Source organism: Arachis stenosperma, chromosome 5, assembly GCF_014773155.1.
Source record: "Arachis stenosperma cultivar V10309 chromosome 5, arast.V10309.gnm1.PFL2, whole genome shotgun sequence".
NCBI lineage: Eukaryota > Viridiplantae > Streptophyta > Magnoliopsida > Fabales > Fabaceae > Arachis > Arachis stenosperma.
In genome coordinates, this window is record NC_080381.1 from 137663187 (window position 1) to 137688523 (window position 25337).

The window sequence follows — 25337 nt, forward strand, 5'->3', positions numbered from 1 at the left end:
GGAGAAAGAGAAACAGTTTAATTTTTCAATAGGAAAACAGCCCATACCAGCAAGTCATTCCCGAAATCAAAAGAGTAGCTAGGAATTATGATGAAGTTCTAGAAGTTACTGAGATAAGTAGAATGACTCTGAGAACAACATCGTTAGTTTTGGTTGGGTGGAGACCTCCAGAAAATGGTTGGAGTAAAATTAATGTTGATGGATCATTCCTCCAAACTTCTAGTTCAGGGGCTTGCGGTGGAATTATCACGGATTCTAATGGTCTGGTGTTACCTGGTTTTATGATGAACATTTGCAAGGTTACTATTACATAAGCAGAATTGTGGGCAATTTATTTGGGCCTTAAGATTACAATTGATATTGGATTTAACAAGATTAAGGTAGAATCTGACTCTACCTGCGCAGTTAGGTTGATTTAGAATAGCTCAACCTCCTTCCATTGAAGCACGACCCTCATCCGTGCCATCAAAGAACTTCAAGCCAAGCCAGGAGAGTTCAAAATTGATCATATTCTGAGAGAGGCCAATTTTAGTGCAGACGAGCTTGCTAAACATGCCCATAGCCTACCGGTGGGTCTTCATCAATTTGTTGCTCCACCCCCTTTCATTACTCATATGCTGGATGCAGATAGAAAGGGCATTGAATTTGTTAGAGTGATGAGTGTTTATATATTTTTTTTTGGGCCTTATGCCCCCTTTTCCCATCAAAAAAGAGAATTAAATTTTTACGCAAATCAGCCAAATGAAAAATGGATTCAGAAATCCACCACTGCACAAAATCATATAGTTCGAATCAGGATACATCAAACTAGGTTTGCATGTAATTCGAAACAAACTAGTTCGAATTACCTTAGCACGTGAACATAGCATAATTCGAATCGGATGGATTCGAATTACATATTGGAATAAATAGAGACAAGCTGATTCAAATTAGCTTGTAAAACGAAATACTACATAATTCGAATCTAGCTGATTCGAATTACCATTTCTATTTTCACTCTTCCCTCTTTTCAAAGCAATGCATGCTTGTATGACCATCATTTATTAGTAGTACTATGTATATCAGTAGTACATATGTGGAAGACTTTTATCAAAAATTAATAATAATAATAATAATAATTATGTACGTGAAACACTTTTTTACTTCAACATAAGTCCAAACTAAAAAACATGAAAAATATTAATGAGCTATCAAAGCTGATTTTATACATTACTCTTTTGTCTATTTTTAATAGCTCATGAATATTTTTTAATAAATTTTTTTAACGAATTTATTTAAATTATACTACAAAAAATATTTTATTTTATGCAAAACAATTTTTAAAAAATTGCTTAAAAATTATTGATTAATATTAATATTAATATTAATTATTAATTTTTTTTGTAATTAAATTGTATTATAATTTTATGTTAGTTCAGAACTGATTCACGATTAATGTTCATGAAGATATGTTACTCTAAGTTTTATATTTTACAAATCTTTTATTTAAATATAACTTTTTAAACATAAAAATTTATTATTTTAATAATATCATACTTTTACTTTTTTTTTAATTCTAAATGAATATTTTATCGAATACTAATTAAAGTCATACTTCTATTTGCTTTTACTAATCTATTATCTATTATATCTATTATATTATATAAAAATCAAATGTCTGTATTTAATGATGGAACTGATGTGGCATATTTTTTAGAATATTTTTTAATTTCTTTTTTTAACTCATTAAATATAATTTACTATGATAAATTAATTATATCAACTAATTATTTTAATTAGATCTTTAAATATTATACAATTTATTATAATTTATATTAATTTATTTTGGTAGTATTTTTTAATTTATTTCTTTTAATATTTTGATAGTATTTTTTAATTTATTTCTTTTAATTTATTAAATCAAAATAATTATATTAATTATGTATATTAATTAATTTGAGTAATTTATTAATCATTAAAATAATAAATATACGAACAAAATAGCTAACTGAGATATTTTTAATTAATAATCATATTAAATTAAATCAAATCATATCTATTGAAGTATTAAGTCAAAATCGAATCATGTGAATTAAGGACCAAATTAAAATAAGATAATTTTTTATTTATTCAAATTAAATATAATAATACAAATTAATTTTATTAGATAGTCATAATCTTCTGGTCTTTTATATACAAATGGCCAAATAAATTTATAAGAGTATCTCTAATGTTTGATATTAATTTTATGTTATTTTAGATCCCCAAGATGCCACATAAATATTTGTGAATTATATATTATAAGACTTGATTTAAAACTTAATGTAAAATTTGTCACTCCAATGCTTGGTTTTATTTTAATTTAAATTTTAAATTATTTTTTATTATTTTAAATAAATTTAATTAAATTCTAAGGATTTAACTAAAATAAAATTATAAAATTACAAAATTAATAATTATATATCATATTTAGATTGAGAGAAAAATTAAAATTTTATAAATAATTAAAAAAATTAAGTTAAATTGATTTGGATCTATTTTTCTACCAAATTGATAAGATGATGAAAAATAAAGTAGTAAAATACGGAGCATAAATAACTACATTTAATTTATTTAAGTAAATTTTAATTAGTCTTTATTACAACGTTACAATAAAACAACGTTAGAGTAACACTATTAGTATTTATTTAATGGATGTGCTTAAACAAGTGGTAATATTTCATTCTTCTTTTTTTTTAAAGTAATATGGTATCTCTTTATTAATACCAGAATCATTTTAAAAATTGTATCCAATGAAAGTTTAAAGTTTAAATTAGTTTATTTACTGTACAGGTCAAAATTGATACCTAAATTTAATTCTATTAGAGTTGCTCTAAGAATCATTATTTTGGTTGCTCTTACTATTTCAACTCTTCTTTTTTTTTTCTTTATGTTTAATTTTTTTATATATAAATGTACTCAAAATGAGAATGTACATATAAATGTTTAATTGATTGTTTGTTTGACGAATACCATAGCCTAGAAATGACTCAATTTAAGCATTCTACTATTGCCAATATAAGTTAGGTTATAGTAATTAGGGTGACCAGTGTATTTTTTATAGTATTGAATAGAAGAATATTAGTTAAAATAAATATACCCATTGTAATAATTTTTTCTTTATCAGTTTGTTATGTTTTACCTAATAAATAATATTCATGTTGAATATATTATTTTCATCAAAAGTCATACATAATTGATTGATAATTTTGTGAAAAAATATTTTTGTAGTGACTAAACACTGTACCATTAATTTGATAAAGTTAATTCTCCTATAATTATTCCAATGTATATATAACACTATCAGATGGAAATTTATTAGACTATATTTGTTTCTAATGAAGTGAGTAAGCTTTTAGACTTAATCTCGGTTAGAATTGAAAAAGATTAAAAAAATACTAATAGTACAAATACTGTTTATTTTTAATACCCAATAATAATAATATATAAACTAAAACTAATATTATTCTGTACAAAATAATAAAACGTATATTATACTTGAATAACAAAATTTTTTCTTGCAAATCACATTAAATACATTATTTTGATTTGTTTACATATAATTTTGAATTTTCATTTGCTATTAACACTTCTTGTGTTTTTAATCTTGAAAGGTTATTTTTTATAATAAATATATTATGAGTTATATTAAATTATATTAAATTGATTATTTTATGATTATTATATTATTATATTTTTTTATTAATTTAAAAAAAATTCAAAGAATATCTATAGATAACTGTGGGTATCTGCATTTTCTAAGAGGATAATTAAATAGGGACTTGCGATGAAGATAGAGAGGGGATGAATGATATTTTTTTAAAACAGGAGTAATTATTTTTAATATTTTCAACATTAAAAATCGTTAACCTATGATTTTAATTATAACTTTATAAAATATTTATAGTAATAATTATTATATATATTTTTATTTAATTTTTTAATAAAAAATTTATATAGTTTTATTAATTATCCCATGCACTGTACGAGAACATTACCAAATAAAATAGTATAAGAAATTAGAAGAAAATGTATTTACCAATTTAGCAAATAATAATTCATTTTACAATAGAATAAAATATATATTGAATAATAAAAAGTGTTATTGGTTTCTCTTCCCACAAACGAATACTCAACGATAGTGTTTCATTAATGTTATCAAAGGATATTAACCAACTTAATAACTTTTGTAATGATATAAGTCTATAAGTTTGTAAACTTGAAAATCATGTCATAAAATGTGAAATTTTAACAGGTAACAATATTGATCATATTATTTTTACTTCAATAATGAATATAATACTAACAAATAAAATCATCACATGTAAATTTCAACAAAAACAAATCTCCATAATTAAATATTGCTATCAATGAGAAAGTATTCTACTTTAAAAATAACTACTGTTTTCTTCTACGGTATTTCCTAACTGCATAGGTGAAAAATTAATCCATCACATATAGGGTTGGCAGTGGGGCGGGTTTTTGCCTACCTGTCCCTGCCCTGCCATCTTTAAACTTCTCAATTACCCACCCCCACCTATGCTTGCGGATAGTAGAATATTGTATCCTAACCCTCTCCTGCGGGTACCTTCTCCACACTTACCCACCCTATAACAGTTAAATAACACTTTAAAATTTACATGTTCATACATAAATTAAGATAAAAAATTAAAATTCATACATAAATTAAAATACAAACATAAAATTCATATAGTAATGTCAAATAATATGAAATTAAAAAAAAAATAATGTCTGATCACTATAAATTTAACATGAAGTAGATTAGCATTACTCTAAATTTCAATCTCAATTTCATTAGGAGCAGCAATATTGTTTCGTGTGTCTTCTCTAACATTACTTGCCATGAAATAATCTTAAATCAACTATATTAAAAAAAATAAAAGAACAAAGCAAACCATATATAAAGCACCTATTGAAAAAATTGACAAATTATTGCAACATCAGCAATTAGATTCATTGCACATATATAAATCAAGTAAAATCACAAAAACCCTAATTCTCAATCAACATATATAAACTATTGCAACATGCTAACTGTTACGGTAGGTAACCGGAGATTAGTCCAATGGATGGCGTTTGGCGGCCCAAGTGTGTGATGGAGGAGAACTCCGGGTAGGTCCGCAACTCGGGAGGCTCCGTCCGACTTGTGCTCGCGTGTGAATGGGGGGTGGTACCTGCAAAGACACTCCGATGCCTAAGTTAGCAAGAGTGTAAGCAGGTCTTAGAGAGTATTGGACTTAGGGATACCTGAGGGGAGGTCAGTGTATTTATAGAGGTGAGCCAATAACCACCGTTGGTGTAGTGCCGTATCTTTAGGGTGGTAACCGTCCCCATTATCTTGGGGAGGTTAAGATATGGCTTTATGAGACGGTTAGAGAGATTTTAGGGGCGGTTACTCATTTGAATGAGTTTTTATCTGCCAGCTAATCTCACATCCGACCTCTTCATACCAAGCCGTGGTTGACTCCGACTTCTTATGTAAAAGTCGGTATTTTGTAAGGCTTATCCTATTGGATTAGGCCTTTCGGTTGGACCTGGGCCCTAATCATTGGGCCAGGGTATGAACAGTGCCCCTACTTGAGCCCAAAATTTCTTTAAAGTTTGGGTTCAAGTACTCAACTCGGGTTCGTAGTCGACTTGTTTGAGAGAATACGGATCTTGGAAACCGACGTGATTTTCGCGACCTTTGATTTCTGACAGTTATGTCAATTCAAGCGTCGTGTCCGTTGAGGGATCATTTAGGGATTTGAGGGCTTTGGTAACGGTGCAGTCTCATTAATGACTGCCTCGCTTTTTACCATTATGCCCCTTAGCCTTTTTTATAAATGCTTTCCCTCTCTTTCCATTTTCCGTTTCTGCAATCTTTCAAACTTTCTCTTTATCTTGTTTGTACTACATCCTTGCGTTCGAAGACTTCTGTTCTTCTCCAACCTCCATTTTCGGATAAAGGTTAGTTTTGCTTTTTTCATGCCATGCTTTATGTTTGCATGTTTTGTTTTTCGAGTAGATAGGTTGACCTATAGATTCTAGTTTCGAATCTCTCTTCTTTAGTGGCCGTATTTTTTGATTTTCTTTTTCTTTTTCCTTTTTGTAGGTTTTCTGCCACTTTCTTCTTTATATAAAAAAATGGCTTCTGTAGACATTCTTTCTCAGTGGGTTGACGATACGGTCCTTGGGGAGGAACCGTTGGTTGACGCTGAGTTCATCACCCACCTTCGTACTCATCATAGGCTCTGTACTTCGGACGAGGACGAGCCCAAATATGAACTGATAATTCCGGGTCCTGAAGACCGGGTCTGTTTTGGGAGAGCTAATGAGGCGGTCCCTCATTTTTTCTTCATGTACGAATGTATGATCACCCGTTTGGGTGTTTTTCTTCCTTTCTCTGACTTCGAGATATCCGTTTTGCACCACTGTAAGGTTGCCCCTACTCAACTCCACCCCAATTCATGGGGTTTTTTGAAGATTTACCAGTTTATAAGCCACGCTCTGGACTTCCCGACTTCCTTGAGAATCTTCTTTTATCTTTTCCATATGACTAAGCCCTTTAGTGGGCTAAACAACAAACAACAATGGGTATCCTTCCGAGCCATTCAAGGTCGGAGGATTTTCACCCTTTTTGACGAATCTTTCCACGACTTCAAAAATTTCTTCTTCAAGGTTCAAGCCGTAGAGGGTCACCACCCCTTTTTTCTGGACGAGCATTCCTCCCCTCGCTTTCCCCTTTATTGGCTGCCGGCCACCCCTTGTGAAAAGATTGGTCTAGATGACCTAGACGAGGTGGAGGCGGCCATTGTGGGGTTTTTCCGAGAAGCATGGGGGAGGGCCCCATACTTGGATACGAGGAAAGTCCTCCAGGGGACGTCGGTTTTTGTTCAATCTTGCATAGGTAGTGCATGCATTCCTTGTTTCCGAGTTGCATTCTGCCGACTTGTATTTTACCGACCTGTAACTTGGTCGTTCCTTTTTGTAGATATGGCAAAGAAAAATGCTCAAGAGTCCTACCAGCGGGTGCAGGAAGCCAAGGCAAAGTCCCGGGCCAGGTCCGGGGGTTCCAAGGCGGTCGTCTCTCCTCCTCCTCCTCCTCCTAGAAATGTGGGTACTCCCCCTCAACCTCTTATCATCTCTTCCTCCTCAAGTTTGGCTCGACCACTCCCTTCTGCCCCACTACTTTCTGAGCCAGAGAAGAAGAAGCGCAAGACTTCAGAGTCTGGCCCTTCTTGGGAAGGTGGGGTTAAGGCGGATGCTTTTGCATTCGTCCGAAAGAACATCTATCCTCTCATAAATATGGATGATGTTTCTGTTCGGAAACACCTTGCCACTCTGGCCGAAGAAAGTTTTAGGGCGGCGGGAGTTTGTGGCAAACTTTTGGACATGTTTGAGAAGACTCCTCTCAGCTCCTTGGGGACTTCCTCAAAGGTTGAGGAGCTAGAGGAGAGGCTTCTTTTATTTGAAAAACATCAAAAGGAGTTGAAGGGGGAGATGGATAAGTTGAGGAAGGAGAGAGATGACCTCCGGGAGAAGGAGAGCCAGCTGCGAGCCCAATGTACTATGGAGGTAAACCTAAGGAAGGCAGCCCAGGAGAGTTACCAAAGCCTATTTAAAGATATGGTGGAGGTGAAGAAGGATTTGTTGAACTCTCGGAATGCCTATGCTGACTTGGAGGACTCTATCGCCGATGCCGCCGAGGAGTCTTGGAGAATTTTCCTGGAGCAGGTCAGGGTTATAGCCCCCGACTTGGATCTTTCTCCATTACATCCTGACAAAGTGGTGATTGATGGCGCCATCGTTGATCCTCCTGCTCCCGAGGTCCTTTCCGAGTCAGACCTAAAGACTCGGGGGCAGAGGATTATAGAGTCTCCTCCTCATTCCGTAGATCCACAGTCTCCTCCTCATTCCGTAGATCCACCGAGTTCCTCAACCCTTGCTCCAACTTCCTCTTTGGCTCCTCCTCCTGGTCCTGGTGATGTTCCTCCTGGTGGTGGTGATTCCTCTACTTCGTCCAAGAAGTGACTTTTTTATTTTTGTGGCTATATGGGGGCCCGGCCTGTGGGTCCCCCCTTTTTTAAACTTCTATTTATTTGCTGGTGGTTGTGAACAATTTGCTTCTGGCCTTTCAAGGCCGTAAACAAAATATTCTGTTTGTTGCCCTTTTTGAATAAGGGTTTTAAACAAAATAAATGCCCTTTTTGGATAAGGGTTTTCTAATCGAAGTAGGTGCCCTTTTTGGATAAGGGTTTAAGTTACTTTGCGCGTGTACATGCTTTTCTATTTTGAAATATGTTTGATCTTTTTCGAAAAATCTTTTTGCTAGCTTGTATTATTTTCTCGAGCCTTTTTCGTGGAAAGGCTTGTATGCAAGCTTTAAATTTTTCAGGTTGTCATATCTCTTGTGTTATCCTTTATACTCGAATTTGCTTTAGTGAGTTTTTATGACTTAGGTTATTTTTGCGATGCGTTTTTCTTCTACTCGGTGTCATACTCCGATCTGGGGATCAAAGTTTTCCAAGTTTACCTACTCGGGATCACTTTCCGACTTATGAGTCGGGTTGGTTCCCGAGTTTTTTACGATCGACTCATATAACCTCTTTACACCGACTTGTACCTCGTCGTTTTATCCTGACAACCATCTAGGTCGGTTCATGGGATTTTCACGCTTTGTCGAGCTTAAGTCGGCGCGTTTCGTAGAAAGACTTAGAAAAATAAAGGAGGATATTATAAGAGATATTATGAATGAAGAAAGATCTTTATTAATTGGGAAGGTACCTTTTTTTGCTACTAAGGGTTTTGACAGCATATTTTCCCTTAGCCTCTACTATGATGCCTCGTTAAAAACCCCTCTCCAGAAAAAACCCTTTTTTGGGAAAAAATCATGAAGCTGGGAAAAGAGTACATCAGGGAGTAGAGTTCGCTTCTAACTGTAGTATCTTTTCATATTACAAGCATGCCACGACCTTGGTAACTCAGTGCCATCCAGGTCAGTTACTTTATAATAACCTTTCCCTAACACTTCCTTGATTTTGTATGGCCCTTTCCAATTTGCGGCGAGCTTTCCATCTCCTGATTTGTTGACCCCAATGTCGTTTCTAATTAGGACCAGGTCATCTACTGCGAATGTTCTTCGAATGACTTTCTTGTTGTATCTGGTAGTCATCCTTTGCTTTAATGCCGCTTCTCTTATCTGGGCGTTCTCTCGGACTTCGGGGAGCAAGTCGAGCTCCTCTTTGTGCCCCTGTACATTTCCGACCTCATCATGGAGGATTACCCTTGGGCTTTGCTCACTGATTTCTATAGGAATCATGGCTTCTACGCCGTAGACTAGTCGGAAGGGTGTTTCTCCTGTGGCGGATTGGGGGGTCGTCCTATAAGCCCATAGCACTTGGGGGAGCTCGTCAGCCCAAGCTCCCTTTGCTTCCTGTAATCTCTTCTTCAGTCCTGCCAGTATGACTTTGTTAGCTGCCTCGGCTTGCCCATTAGCTTGTGGGTGTTCTACCGACGTGAATTGGTGTTTGATTTTCATACTGGCTACCAAACTTCTGAAGGAGGCGTCGGTGAACTGAGTCCCATTATCTGTGGTGATGGAATAAGGTATTCCATACCTTGTGATAATGTTTTTGTAGAGGAACCTGCGACTTCTTTGAGCGGTGATAGTAGCTAGTGGTTCTGCTTCTATCCACTTTGTGAAGTAATCTATTCCCACGATCAGGTATTTGACTTGCCCTGGTGCTTGGGGAAAAGGACCTAACAAATCCATTCCCCATTTTGCAAAAGGCCAGGGGGAAGTTATACTGATGAGCTCTTCTGGTGGAGCCACGTGGAAATTTGCATGCATCTGACATGGCTGGCATTTTTTCACAAAGTCTGTTGCATCTTTCTGCAAGGTCGGCCAATAGAATCCTGCTCAGATCACTTTTCTGGCCAACGACCTCGCTCCGAGATGGTTTTCGCAGATCCCACTATGTACTTCCTCCAACACCTCGGTGGTTCTTGAGGTCGGTACGCACTTTAGTAATGGCGTTGATATTCCTCTTCTGTAAAGGACATTTCTCACTAAAGTATAATGTTGTGCTTCCCTTCGGATCTTTTTAGCCTTTTTCTCCTCTTTGGGGAGGATGTCGAACTTCAGGTATTCGACTAAGGGGTTCATCCATCCGAGGTTTAGGCCGACTACCTCAAGTACCTTTTGTTGATCCTCTGTTTTTGATACCGAGGGCTCTTGGAGGGTTTCCTGGATCAGGCTTCTATTGTTTCCTCCGGGTTTGGTACTTGCTAACTTGGATAGGGCGTCAGCTCTGCTATTTAGATCCCGAGTTATGTGCCTAACCTCGGTTTCCGCAAAGCGCCCGAGGTGTTCCAAGGTTTTTTCCAAGTATTTCTTCATATTGGGGTCTTTTGCCTGATACTCTCCACTTATTTGGGAAGTCACCACTTGTGAGTCGCTGTAGATCATCACCTTTGTAGCGCCAACTTCTTCTGCCAACTTTAATCCGGCAATCAAGGCTTCATATTCTGCCTGATTGTTTGAAGCCGAAAATTCAAATTTTAAGGAGACCTCTAACTGGGTTCCTTTTCCATCTACCAATATTATACCTGCGCCGCTCCCTGTTTTGTTGGAGGATCCGTCTACATAGAGTTCCCATGTAGTCGGTTTTTCCTCTTGTTCTCCGGCATATTCTGCGATGAAATCGGCGAGGTATTGGGCTTTGATTGCTGTCCGAGTTTCATATCTCAAATCGAACTCGGAGAGCTCTATCGCCCATTGAACCATTCTCCCTGCAACATCCGTCTTTTGGAGGATTTGTTTCATGGGTTGGTTTGTACGGACTCTTATTGTATGAGCCTGAAAGTAAGGTCGTAGCCTTCGTGAGGCTATCACTAAGGAGTAGGCAAACTTCTCTAGTTTGTGGTACCTTAGCTCAGGGCCTTGTAGAACCTTACTGGTAAAGTAGACCGGGTGTTGACCGACCTCATCTTCTGTGATCAGGGCTGATGAGACAGCCCTGTTTGCGACGGATAGGTATAAGACGAGGTCTTTTCCCGGTATTGGTCGGGTCAAGATAGGAGGTTGGCTCAAGAATTTTTTGAACTCTTGGAACGCCTCCTCACATTCCGGAGTCCATTCAAACTGGCATCCCTTCCTTAACAAGGAGAATAATGGAAGGGATTTTAGTGCCGATCCTGCCATAAATCTGGAGAGGGCTGTAAGTCGGCCATTGAGCTGTTGAACCTCTCTTAAACAAGTCGGGCTCTTCATTTCTAGGATGGCTCTGCACTTGTCGGGATTGGCCTCAATCCCTCTTTGTGTTAGCATGAAGCCTAGAAATTTCCCTGCTTCTACTGCGAAGGCGCATTTTGCGGGATTCAGTCTCATCCCATGCAACCTTATAGTGTCGAAGACTTGTGAGAGGTCGGTTAAGAGGTCGACTTCTTGCTTGGTTTTTACTAACATGTCGTCGACGTATACCTCCATTAAGCTCCCTAAATGGGGAGAAAACACTTTGTTCATCAGCCTTTGGTACGTGGCTCCTGCATTCTTCAGTCCGAATGGCATGACCACGTAGCAATAGTTGGCTTTTGGTGTGATGAACGATGGTTTCTCTTGGTCGGGTTCGTGCATCGGGATTTGGTTATATCCCGAGTAGGCGTCCATGAATGATAGGTATTGGTACCCTGAGCTGGAGTCCACCAGGGTATCAATGCTTGGTAAGGGATAAGGGTCCTTAGGACAGGCCTTATTTAGGTCGGTATAGTCGACGCACATCCTCCATTTACCATTTTGTTTTTTGACTAGCACTACATTGGCTAGCCATGTTGGGTATTTGACCTCTCTGATAAAGCCAGCTTCCAGGAGCGCCTGTACTTGCTCTTCTACTATGGAGGTCCTCTCTGGGCCGAGCTTGCGTCTTCTTTGCTGTATAGGTCGGGACCCTGGGTAAACCGAGAGCCTGTGAGACATGAGCTCGGGATCGATCCCGGGCATGTCGGAAGCCTTCCAGGCGAAGAGGTCGGAATTGGCTCTTAGGAGTTCACCCAACCTTTGTTTCAGGGTTTCCCCTAGGTTGGCTCCTATGTAAGTGTTTTTTCCTTCCTCCTCACCGACTTGTATCTCCTCGGTTTTTCCACCCGGCTGGGGTCGTAGCTCTTCTCTGGTTCTTGCTCCACCCAACTCTATGGTGTGGACTTCTTTGCCCTTTCCTCTCAGATTTAGGCTTTCGTTATAGCACTTCCTTGCCAATTTTTGATCTCCTCTCACCGTTGCTATTCCTCCTGGAGTCGGGAATTTCATGCAGAGGTGAGGAGTTGATACCACTGCTCCAAGTCGATTAAGGGTAGTCCTGCCAATTAAGGCATTGTAGGCTGACCCTTCATCGATGACTATGAAATCTATGCTCAAAGTCCTTGATTTTTTCCCTTTTCCGAAAGTTGTGTGAAGGGGCAAAAATCCCAGTGGTTTTATTGGCGTATCCCCTAACCCGTATAGGGTGTCGGGGTAAGCTCTCAACTCTTTTTCATCTAGCCCTAGTTTGTCGAAGGCGGGCTTGAAAAGGATGTCCGCCGAGCTTCCCTGGTCTACTAGGGTTCTGTGGAGATGGGCGTTAGCTAGGATCATGGTTATTACCACGGGATCATCATGCCCGGGGATTATCCCTTGCCCATCTTCTTTTGTGAATGAGATGGTGGGGAGGTCGGGCGACTCATCCCCGACCTGATAGACTCTTTTGAGATGTCTTTTGCGAGAAGATTTGGTGATTTCACCTCCCGCAAATCCTCCTGAGATCATGTGGATGTGTCTCTCAGGGGTCTGTGGTGGGGGATCTTTCCTGTCCATATCATCTCGCTTCCTCTTTCCGTGGGTGTCCGACCTCTCCATGAGATATCTGTCAAGCCGACCTTCTCTAGCCAGCTTTTCTATCACATTTTTGAGGTCGTAACAGTCGTTGGTAGAGTGACCATATATTTTATGGTACTCGCAATACTCGCTGCAACTTCCCCCTTTTTTATTTTTAATAGGTCTTGGGGGTGGCAGCCTTTCAGTGTTGCAAATTTCTCTGTATACGTCCACTATAGAAGTCCTTAGAGGAGTATAAGAGTGATACTTTCTGGGCCTTTCGAGGCCGGGTTCTTCATTCTTCCTGACTTCCCTTTCCCTCTCCCTAGAGGAGGAAGTAGGTCCAGGTCGCGAACTCAGGTCTCTCAGTTTGGCATTCTCTTCCATGTTGATGTACTTCTCGGCCCTTTCTTGTACATCACTTAGAGAAACGGGGTGTCTTTTAGATATGGACTGTGAGAAGGGACCTTCTCTAAGTCCATTGACTAACCCCATTATTACTGCCTCCGTGGGCAGGTCTTGGATTTCTAAACATGCCTTATTGAACCTTTCCATATAGGCTCGTAAAGACTCTCCGACCTCCTGTTTTACTCCCAGGAGGCTTGGTGCATGTTTTACTTTATCTTTTTGGATTGAGAACCTCATCAGGAATTTCCTTGAGAGGTCTTCAAAACTAGTGATGGATCTTGGGGGGAGGCTATCGAACCACTTCATCGCTGCTTTCGATAAGGTGGTCGGGAAAGCCTTGCATCTCGTGGCGTCGGAGGCATCAGCTAGATACATCCGACTTTTGAAGTTGCTAAGATGATGCTTTGGATCCGTAGTCCCATCATAGAGGTCCATATCAGGGCTTTTGAAGTTCCTTGGGACTTTTGCCCTCATTATGTCCTCGTTGAACGGATCTTCTCCGCCCGGGAGTTGATCTTCTCCTTCATCGCGGGAGTTCTTGAGGGAGGATTCTAGCTGCAAGAGTTTTCTTTCTAACTCTTTTCGCCGTTCCATCTCCTCTTTAAGGTACCTTTCGGTTTCCTTTTGCCTCTCCCGCTCTTGTTCCAATTGCTCCAGGCGGCTATGGACTAGTCCCATCAATTCAGTTACGTGGGATGGTCCACTCTTTTCTGATTCACGTCCATCTGAGGAGTTTACCTTTGGATTCTTCATTCCAGAGGTACCCTCTCTGTGTTGGTCGTTATCTCGTTGTTGGGCCATGTCTTCGTTGTCATTACCCATGTCCAGATTCTCTTGTTCAGAATCTGTTTCCACATGGCCTTCTTCGTGGGATCTATCCGCCATCGTTGAATGATCTCTTGGGTCCCCGGCAACGGCGCCAATGTTACGGTAGGTAACCGGAGATTAGTCCAATGGATGGCGTTTGGCGGCCCAAGTGTGTGATGGAGGAGAACTCCGGGTAGGTCCGCAACTCGGGAGGCTCCGTCCGACTTGTGCTCGCGTGTGAATGGGGGGTGGTACCTGCAAAGACACTCCGATGCCTAAGTTAGCAAGAGTGTAAGCAGGTCTTAGAGAGTATTGGACTTAGGGATACCTGAGGGGAGGTCAGTGTATTTATAGAGGTGAGCCAATAACCACCGTTGGTGTAGTGCCGTATCTTTAGGGTGGTAACCGTCCCCATTATCTTGGGGAGGTTAAGATATGGCTTTATGAGACGGTTAGAGAGATTTTAGGGGCGGTTACTCATTTGAATGAGTTTTTATCTGCCAGCTAATCTCACATCCGACCTCTTCATACCAAGTCGTGGTTGACTCCGACTTCTTATGTAAAAGTCGGTATTTTGTAAGGCTTATCCTATTGGATTAGGCCTTTCGGTTGGACCTGGGCCCTAATCATTGGGCCAGGGTATGAACACTAACATTAGTAATTAGAAACCAAAATCGATAACGATTTAAAATGAAAAATGCAAAATGAAGTTTATGTAATGAGAACATGCACATTTTAATGATAAATCAATCATGAAACATATTTATTTTTATATAAAATAACCTTAAAATCAATCATGAAAATATAAGTACATAATATGAACAAGAAATCAGTAAAATGCAGTATATAAACAAAATCGTAACACAAATTCACAACTTCACGAACAAAATTATAACACAAATTCACAGTTTCACTAAGTACAAATTCAATGAAATACAGATTCAGTCATTCATAATGTGAGAAAGAGAGAGAAAGAGAAACTTATTTGCAGACAGAGAGATAGAGGAGGAAGATAGTGGCGTGCTTAGGGGAAAGGAACTCCGATGACAGAATCACATAAATCTACAGCGACGATCAAGTGATAAATCTATGGAAGAAGAATCAAAGAGTTTAACAGACTCACAATGTGATGGAGAGGGAGGGAGAAAGAGGGAGAGAGGGAGAAGAATTTACCTAGAAAAAAGAGGCTCAACAGGAAGAAGGCGGCGATGAGTGTAAAGAATTTACCTAGAGGAAAGGGGTTCAGGAAGAAGGTAGCGACGGACTCAGCAACGACGGTGATGAGCTTAGCAGCGCAACGACGAGAGCTGTGAAGGTAGATGGTAACAGGCTCAGTAGCGACGATGATGGGCTCAGTGGTAAGACGATAAGAGCTGTGACAACAACAAGAGTTGTGAGGCTTTCTAGGGAGAAGTCGAGAGGAAGAAGACTCTGGGCGAAGATGATTGGGTCTCTCTGGCATGGCTATGGAGAATGAACTGAAATTGTGAATCACTAAATATGTGATGTGAGACAAATGTTAATCTCTAAAAAGTGTTACTATGTATATACCCTGGAGCAGGTACACACTAAACCCGACCCGTCATGCCTTGCGGTCGGGTTATTACCGTCCTTACCGGGCAGAGACGGGTCGAATACTCGCAAATTTTAGTACTCCTATAAAGTCTAACCATATATTGATATTACATTTATTAATGACCAACCGTTAGCTACTGAATTATTACGCGTGTAATATGAGATTCGAACTCCGAATACTTACTTAAGCAAATGAGTTCGAGTGAGATGACCACTCAACAAATTCAAATTGATTAAGACAAATACTATTTATTTTTAATATTAAAAATTCTTAGAGTTTAATTTTAATTATAACTTTATAAAATATTTATAATAATAATTACTATATATTTTTTATTTAATTTTTTAATAAAATTTTTTATATAATTTTATATATTATTCCGTATAGAATATAAAAATATACACTAGTTAAAAATAACTTTTTAATTGAATATGAAAAAATTATGTCATTTGAGTTATAACCTATTGGTACAATTTTTCACTAATTAGACTGACTATTATATTGAAATACATTGGGACAAGATGTAATACTAAAATAATGGACCAATTTATTGAGTAATGTGGACCCACTAATTTAATTATCAAAAACAAAGATAAATAAACATAGTTCATAAAATAATTTATATTCACGTATTCATTACTTAAAATTTTGATTGACAAATAAATCAATGTTAAAAAGGTGACACCACCTTCTTGACAAGTACTCTAGCCGCTGAAAGAGCTAAGAGCCGTAGAAGTTGTCCCATTCAATTCAATAGACATTTGTCCCTCAAGAACTCAAATAGCACATGTAGATTTGTCCCCTGCATCAATACCGTAGAATTTGCCATATTTCATTTATGAAATGGAATACAGCTTTCCAAAGTGATAGAACACCAAAACAAGAAGAGGTGGGGTATTCTCAAAGTTCACTGGAGTTTTCCAGTAAAAGATGAGCTAATATGCTAAGAAGAAAACGAAGAAAACGTAACCAAAATAAAAGAAGAAATGCATTCATGGCACATCCTGGAGAATATTTAGATTAGGAGCCCGAATCATCCACCCAGCTGCTGAGAGGACATCACCTGATCTCATCTTGCTGCCCTCGAAAATGAAATTATGTCGAGATCTCCAAATGTTTCAGCATAGACTCGCCAAAAAACGACAATCAGCTTCTTCTTCAGATTGTTGCTGCAATTGGGTAGTTGATGCTTCCCACCACGAGGCAAAGTCTGAGAACAGAGAAGCTTGAGGGAGCTGTTGTAAGTGACTGAGAGCCCCGATTTCAACTGAATCAGAACAAAGATTGAGGCAGTGGAGCACAGATTCATCATCACCACTTACATTTTACCACATAAATTAACACCAATTTGCGCCTTCTCCATTTCACCTCTGTCATTTCACCAACCTTCCCTCTCTACTGCCGCCGCGCCGTCTTCGCTCTGCTGCTCCCGCGCTCGTCGCAGCTCCGTCACACTCGCGCCGCTGTTGCTCTGTTAGACTAGCGTCGATGTCGCTCTCGTTATAAATCTCTTCAGTTGCAATAGAGTTCTTAGCTACAATCATGATAAAGAAGAACAATAGCGCCGAAGAAGAAGAACGAGATCTGACTGAAACTGCGATTTAGATCTTGTTTCATCTTGATCTCTCGGAAAATCAGATTTAGAAGCTAATCAACAACGAGTGCCTTCAGTTCCTTGAATCGTTGCTGCAAGCGTTGAAGCTTGGGAGCTGCCAATCAAGAGCGTACGCAACACTGCTTTTGAAATCGGCATTTGCGGTTTCAAATCCGATCCAGTGGATCAGCGCGACAACCGAAATGTTGTTTGAAAGCACGAGTGTGATACGAGATTGTATATCGCAGGAGGCTCATAAGACGGCATTGAAGCTGGTGGTTGAGCTCTGTCATGGGGAAGAAACAGAATCAAGCAGTGGAAGCCGGCGCGGTGTCCGTGCTCGTTTAAGTGCTTCTTGATTGGACGGAAAGTTATATGATTGCCTTTGATATTTATGTTAGTAAATTTTTTGGATGAATGTTGGAGCTAAGTGCGGCAGTGGAAATTAAAGCAGCATACAAAAAGGAAGAAGATGCATATGATATATGATATATATGATTTATTATTGTCCATTTTCAAATTAAACTATTAATTTGCTTCTTCAACTGTATGTATATGTAGTATATAAATGCTTCGTTTCCAATAAGCTAGACGATAGAGATGCATTACTTTTCTATCTCACTCTGATATAATTAATTAATATTAGGCATGTCATCAAGTAGAACACTAGTGAGGCATGTGTTTGATGTTCCTGAAGAGATATGTTACGTGCAATGTGGATTGTGTTCATCCATTTTAGTGGTGAGCGTGCCATGCACCAGCATGTCAATGGCAGTTCTCAGTGTCAGATGCGGCCACTGCACAACCATTCTCTCTGTCAACATGATCAAACCTTTCCTTTCTTCCTTCTCTAGTAACCCCTTCCAATCAGGTACAATTTCTGTGTGTTTTTATTCAAATGCAACCTAATTTGAGGAATGTATGCATTATTTGTGATAATGATATGGTCATTATTAATTAACTTTCAATGCAGCTAAATATTGAGGATGGCAACCAGATTAGCACTTTGAACAGTCATAATAATTATTCTAATTATGAGGAAGCCAATAATAATGTAACAACTCCATTCACAAGTGATTCTGCTCCGAATAAACGTGAGTAAGCATGAATTTGATTACTTGCTCAGTAGTTGCTTGATATAATTTTTACACTTATTAGATTTTGTAATTCAATACTCGATTTGGCCCCTAAAATTTGAATTGGATTCAATATGACCCTTTAACTCAAATTGTTAGATCAGCAAGTTTCTCTGCATCCATTAACCATGTCAATTCAAGAATTTGCTTCTGCTGCCAAGCAAGTTGATGATGAATCAAAGGTAAACCAAACGATGCTTGCAAATGATGTATCTTTTAGTGCTAGACTCCCTTTTTTTTCTTCTTATTCCATTTCAATTCCAATTTGTACTCATCTTTGTTCTGAATTGCAGCTACTGAGATTGCAAGAAACTGCAGGTGATATAGTAGATATGAAGAAGCAAGCGTTGAATGATAGACTAATCCTTGCCAAAAAAGGCTTCCTTGATGCAGATGGTCTTCATGGAAGGCAGTGGTTCAAGCATCTTGTGAGTGTGCTTGAGTTAGTTGGCTTAGTTAATCACTTTCATGTTACTAAACTTGACTTAATCATCAATCCATGAATGCTTCTTATAGGTGTTTGGGCGTCCAAGGGACAAAGAAAGCAAGCTAGATTTCTTCCCCGGGATTGCTGATTCAAACAGGAATCATCAAAGGCAACGAGTGAAAGAGAAAGGTTAGCAGCAATTCAACATGAAATCTGGAGGGTTGCAAGAGCCATTCAAACAGCTGCTTCTGCACTCAAAGGAGAATCACACCACATGCAAATTCATTTCTATGTTTTGAGTTACTCGTAAATTTCCCACTCAAATAGTTTTGACACTTATAAATGTACATTAGCTTTCAAAAAGGGGGATGTTAATGTATTATGTTTTATATACTCTTATGTATGTATATAAGCAGTTTCTGTTATGGTTGGACACTTATTATTCAAACTACTAGGTGATTTTGCAATTTTTAATTTGTGGTTACTGAAATATATAATAGACAATTAGACTTGAAGTTTGGACAACTTATAGCTTATTGTAGTGCTTTTCTAGTGCTGAATTTTTACTTTTTATTTAGCTCAAATAGTAGAGAATGTTGCAGAAAAGAGCAAGGAATTGGCCACTTGTCAGGGTCAAATGAAGACCTTCAAGTTAACTGAAGCTCTCAAGAACAAGGCTATAGAAGAGGTATTTCTTTTTTAGTCTGTGTATTTCAGTTGCATTATAATTACAAAACATATATAAGAGCTTCTCAGAACTAACTATTCTCTTTTGAGTTTGCCAGTTGAGAAATGAAGTTGATAAACTGAAGGAGAGGCTTGGAGTTACTGAGGATCATCTCAAATAGAAATGCAAGTACCCTCATATTGCTATTGGCCTATTGGGGAACTTGCTGCTTCAGCTCCAATTCTCCAATTTGAAGACATTGTGCCACTAGAAACATTCTATGACATTGTTTCCAGTGATTTTAAGGTAGGTTAGTGAATCAGTATCTTGTGGTTATTACTATCTTATTTTGACCATTTTATGAATTTGTATACTACTAACATTTTTGCTTTCTTGTTTTTATTAATAGCGTGAGAGTTCTACTTGCTTTAACTACATAAAACAGTCATGGAATGACATATCATCAATAGGTCAGACGCGTAATGGCCTTGTGCAACTGTCCAACACTTGCCACTTCTGTCGGTAAGGATTTCCTTCCTTTTTCTTTTGTTTCTTTTCTTTCTTTTTTTTCCTTTTTTTTCCGGAAAAGAAAAGAGAAATATGTCCCTATCGGCAATATATGATTATGGTGAATAATGATATTGATATTGCATTATTTCTTGTGTGATTTTCCTTAACTAATTAAAGGCAATTTCCAGGCCATTGAATAAGACTGATGATCTATGGAACTGGTTGGTGTCTGCGAATAGTTTTTTGGCAATGGTGGACTACCCATATCCTGCTAACTTTATGATGCCTTTGCCTGGACATCCCATCAAGGAGGTTAGTTTGATTTCATAAAATAAGAAGAGAAATCTTATTATTCCTACTAACTTTATAAACATTGTTTTGTTTTCCAAGTTCATTCTTTATTTATACTACTGCCTATTTGTTAACAGAAATCTCCTTGCTAGTTTGTGATGCAACCAGGAAATTGATTTAACTAATGGTTGTATGAAGAATATTGGTGGGAGTGGTGAGAGCAGGGGGGAGACTAATGGTACTCTAAGCCAGGAACTAACCAATCCTTTTTCTAGTTTCCATTCCATTCTAACCAAGAAGGCTCCTGATTGTCTTTACATATCACCAAGATTAATATATATTTAAATAATATTATTTAAATTTAAAGGCTGAATAAAAGGCTGAATTTTAAAGGATACATAGCATTTTCCATATCTTTATATATTTCTGCAGTATATATTTATCAATGAGTGCGGAAATTTTATAGTTTGTTCTTATAAAAGGCCCCGCCGCTATTCATTGAGTTTTCTCTGCATATCAAATACGTAAGCCATCACTCTCATACCAACCCAATTCCTTCCTAGTTTTCTCTGCATATCAAATACGTAAGCCATCACTCTAATTCCAACCCAATTCCTTCCTAGTTTTCTCTGCATATCAAATACGTAAGCCATCGCTATGGCTGAAGAGCAGGCGCTGTTGTTCACATGCGTAAATTGTTCACACGGTAATTTTTTCGAAAGAGCAAGATTGGAGCAACACTCCAAACAGAAACATGACAAATACGAGTATTTCTGTGAAAAATGCTCGAATTGCTTTGAGACTAAAGCCTCATTGACGCAACACATCGGTGAGGTAGGTGAATCTAACCCTTTTCTTTACTTTTCTTGGTTTCTTTGTCTTCGATGATTTAACGTTCTAATTGCATTTATTTAGTGTCGGCACTGGGATGGCCATAGGCCACCCCGGAGCAGAAGGTTAGAAGACAAAAACGGTGACGGCCACCGTCACCCTATATTTATGTTAAGTTATCTTCTTCCATCTGCGGCTGATACAAGCTTCAAGAATGGAATGTTTGAATGTGCTTTTGCACATCAGGCTTGGGCCTCAATTGAAGACTATTTTTCAAAGATCTCCGGGATTAAAGAACAGCAACAGAACTCAAAACGATCAAAAAGCAAGGTATATCTCCAAGGTTTCATTTCACTTTATTTTATTTTATTGCTTTTTCTTTGGAAATTCTTGTGAATTTGGATGTTTTTCTGCTGTCTTTGCACCACACTTTTTATTATATTTTATACTTTGGCCCCCTTTTTTTGCTTTTTCATAAAGAAATTGCTGTATGTCCTTGAAGCAATCTTAATACATTTTGTTAGTCATGCTCCTGCAGTCCATTAATGTTTGTCTGTGACTAGGTTTTGATACAACTACATGTATTTCTCTTGTTGGGAATGGTGATCTGATGCAGGTTTTGTGGTCTTGGAGAAAATCTATAGAAGATGCAAGATCAACCAATAATAATGCTAAATCTCCTAAGAAGGGCATTTATGAGTTTAATCGTGTTGCTGTTACAAGATCAACTAATAATAATGCTAAATCTCAGAGTTCTTTTAATAAGCTTCATATATATCCTAAGGTGTTTTCTGCTGCTATTGATTCTTATGCTTTCTCCAAGATTAGCAATTGAAAGCAGAACTCAAAACAATCAAAAAGCAAGGTATATCTCCAAGGTTTCATTTCACTTTATTTTATTTTATTGCTTTTTCTATGGAAATTTTTGTGAATTTGGATGTTTTTCTGCTGTCTTTGCACCACACTTTTTGTTATATTTTTTACATTGGCCCCCTTTTTTGCTTTTTCATAAAGAAATTGCTATATGTCCTTGAAGCAATCTTAATACATTTTGTTAGTCATGCTCCTGCAGTTCTAATTTTTCACCCCCATTTCTTTGGTTCATTTGTTAATTACAATCCATTAATGTTTGTCTGTGACTAGGTTTTTGATACAACCACATGTATTTCTCTTGTTGGGAATGGTGCTCTGATGCAGGTTTTGTGGTCTTGGAGAAAATTTATAGCAGATGCAAGATCAACCAATAATAATGCTAAATCTCAGATTTCTTTTAATAAGGTTCATGTATATCCTAAGGTGTTTTCTGCTGCTATTGATTCTTATGCTTTTATGGCACAATAGGGTAGGTCATTGTGCACAAAAAATTGTGCAAGCTGTGATGAGATCATGTAATATGAATATCCCTTCGAATATTAATAAGACAGATTGTGTGAATTTTGCTGCATGGCTAAAATGCATCTTTTACCCTTCCATCACGATTCTTACAATTTTAATGCACTTCTTGACATGATTTATTCATATTTATGGGGTCCTGCCCCTATTACTTCATTTCATGGCTTTAACTACTATATTTCATTTGTTGATGGCTACACCCGATATACCTGTATATAATTCATATATTTGGAGGAAAGATTAAAATGTCAGCGAAAAAGTCCCTCTTATATTTGGTGAATGCTATAATGTTTAAAAGATAATATCTAACTTATCGAAAAAGGTTAAAAGCTAATATTTAACTTTAAAAGTAAATATTTTTTAAATATTTAAAATTATCACATGGAAGCTTTCCAAACTGTTGTCCCTGGCCGAAGAGTTGTGGATGATGAAACATGGTGGCATTTAAATTTTTATGCATGTTTGTTTCAATTAATTAACTTCTTTGGCAAATGAACTTGTATATTCAAGTTTCCCTATAGTATTTTTAACTATATATATATCACTCTTAAATGAATTTATCAATTTATCATCCTTTTTTAGATTTAACATTATCAGTGTTCTCAACACCTTGATGAGAATCTTCATCTTTATAGGAAAAGCTATCGTCGTTGCTGCTCCTCTACTGAGGAGCTTGATCACCACTACTGAATTTATCCATTTTCAAACCTCCAACTTAAAAGGCAACACGTAAGAAAGAAAGGACAAAATAATTATGGAAAATTTTGTTGAAAATTATTGAAACTTTATTTGTGTAATATATAAACTGTTTTTAGTTATGTAAATTTTTTAGTTGAATAATAAAAATATATAAAAAAATTATGTACAAAACACATAAATTTCTTCTTTTATTATTCATACAAAATAATTTATGCACCTTTTTATATTTCTTTTTAAAAATAAAAAAATTTATTCAAACAAATCAGGTCCTATGTTAAATTATACAATAGCTTAACAAAAAACTTACACAGATATTTTAGTTGAAAACACGTTTTTTAGTAGTAAAGTGACATTGAGACGCAAGTTAACACAAGTCTAATTGATTAATATCGGCACTATAAGAATGAGAATGGTTTTAATATAAAATTAGAATTCCACCATCTTATCAAGAAACTAGTAAAAAAATAACTACCACAGTAAGAATGACTCTAACATGAAATTATAGTATCATTTTTTTGTCAAGATATTTATTCATCGTTGATTGAAAGAGTAAGAGTAGTTTTAATACGAAATTAGAATAATTGTTTGTCAAACAACTAAACAACTCATTCTTAGTGTAATAGTAATTTTCACATAAATTTAGGGTTCGTTTGAGTGAGTTTTTATAAAATTATTTTTTTAATTGATTTTTTTTAAATATTAAAAACAAAGCAATTTATTGTTTGGAATAAAATTTTGTTGTTGTTGTTGTTATTTAAAAAAAAATAACTTATTGTTTGAATATTTTATATAAAAGTATCTTTTCTATCTAATAATTATGTATGGATATAACAATATAAAAATACTTTTAGTGATAGAGTTAAAGCAATGAAGATCTTCAAGTTTTGTTTCATTGTTGCAGAAGTTTTTGGAAGGTGAGAACACGAGTTGTATGCATAATTGGAGGATGTTAGGATATTGGTCTCGAATCCTCATTCAACTATGTTGAAGGGAGCTTCTAGTTCGATGATGCCTGTGGTTGTACCGTCCTGTTCGCAAAAGAGGGAGATGCCTGTATTTTAGGAGACAACTGTTTCTTTCATGAGTTAGCGGTTGTGATGGTTGGTTTTCCTCGCATAATTTCTAATGGTATAGGCAATGGAGAACTAGATCGAATTGAAAATACAATGCGAAAAGATGATATAGACGAGAAGTTTATCGACATAGCTAGAGACAGTGATGAGGATAAAATAAGCAATCGAACAGACCATAGTCTTTCAAATTTTGGCACATTCAGCATGATTCTTCAAATTTTGACACACAACAATGTCCTTCACAATTTTGTATCCTAGGTTTGGAAGCTATGGGACAATAGCCGGACTTTACTTTTGAGAGTCAAATATTATATGATACAACTGCTCTTATAAAATTTTATATTGGACAATTATTCTCAAATAAAGAGAAATTTATATCGAGTGTGAAAAATTATAGCATCCATTATGATATTGAGTACCATAGAAAATATAAGAAATTTGAAAAAAGGATGCAATTGGTTAATGTGAATTTTAAGGGTGATGCTAGGTAGTCAAAAAATAATTACAATATAGGAATATTACATAAAAATTCTCATTCTCTTGATAAGCAAGTGAGATCCACCTCCTTATCACTTATTCTCCTTATCACTAATAATTCCAAGAAACGGTTGATTCAGAATCCACAGTACCCCCTCATATCTCACTAAATCAGCCAAACCATCAATGTGACGATTATGAGAATGAACTGTTACTATATTCATTTGATTTGGACTTAAATGATCATAACTCCATTCGTTTAAAATTGTTTCTGAAATTACCAATTTGTCCTTGTCTTCAACCTTCTCTCGCAGTCCCTCCATCATCACTTCTGCTGCCTGGTCTGTACAGACCGTTGAACTTTTTGAACTTTCCGTCCCCATGACTGCTGCATCACATATGTTCTTTTGTAGTTCACAGCTGACCGCTCCGTCAATCACTGATCCTGTCTGACAATTCGCCCCAAAAGTTTCACGTCCCCCTTCTTTTACCAACACGTCAAAGCCACTTGCGCCAATTGTGAGATGGACCCATTCGTTGATCACGTCCAACACACAAGTGTCAATTTGTATATGGCCGAC

The 25337-nt window shown here is 37.0% G+C and overlaps 1 long non-coding RNA gene across 5 annotated transcripts; it reads left to right on the forward strand.

Moving 5' to 3' along the window:
- Positions 1-16327: 16327 nt before the first annotated feature.
- On the forward strand, positions 16328-22689 carry LOC130980221 (uncharacterized). Of its 5 annotated transcripts, XR_009086924.1 has the most exons (14): positions 16328-18124; positions 18227-18347; positions 18494-18571; positions 18708-18817; positions 18906-19005; positions 19419-19504; positions 19602-19789; positions 19893-20005; positions 20182-20305; positions 20422-20808; positions 20908-21118; positions 21200-21445; positions 21732-21980; positions 22259-22687. It is a non-coding gene; the product is annotated as an uncharacterized LOC130980221 (long non-coding RNA). The 5 variants fall into 5 exon arrangements; XR_009086925.1 differs by having other exon boundaries at positions 20422-21118; positions 22313-22689; XR_009086923.1 differs by having other exon boundaries at positions 18489-18571; positions 20422-21118; positions 22259-22688.
- The last annotated feature ends 2648 nt before the right edge of the window (positions 22690-25337 follow it).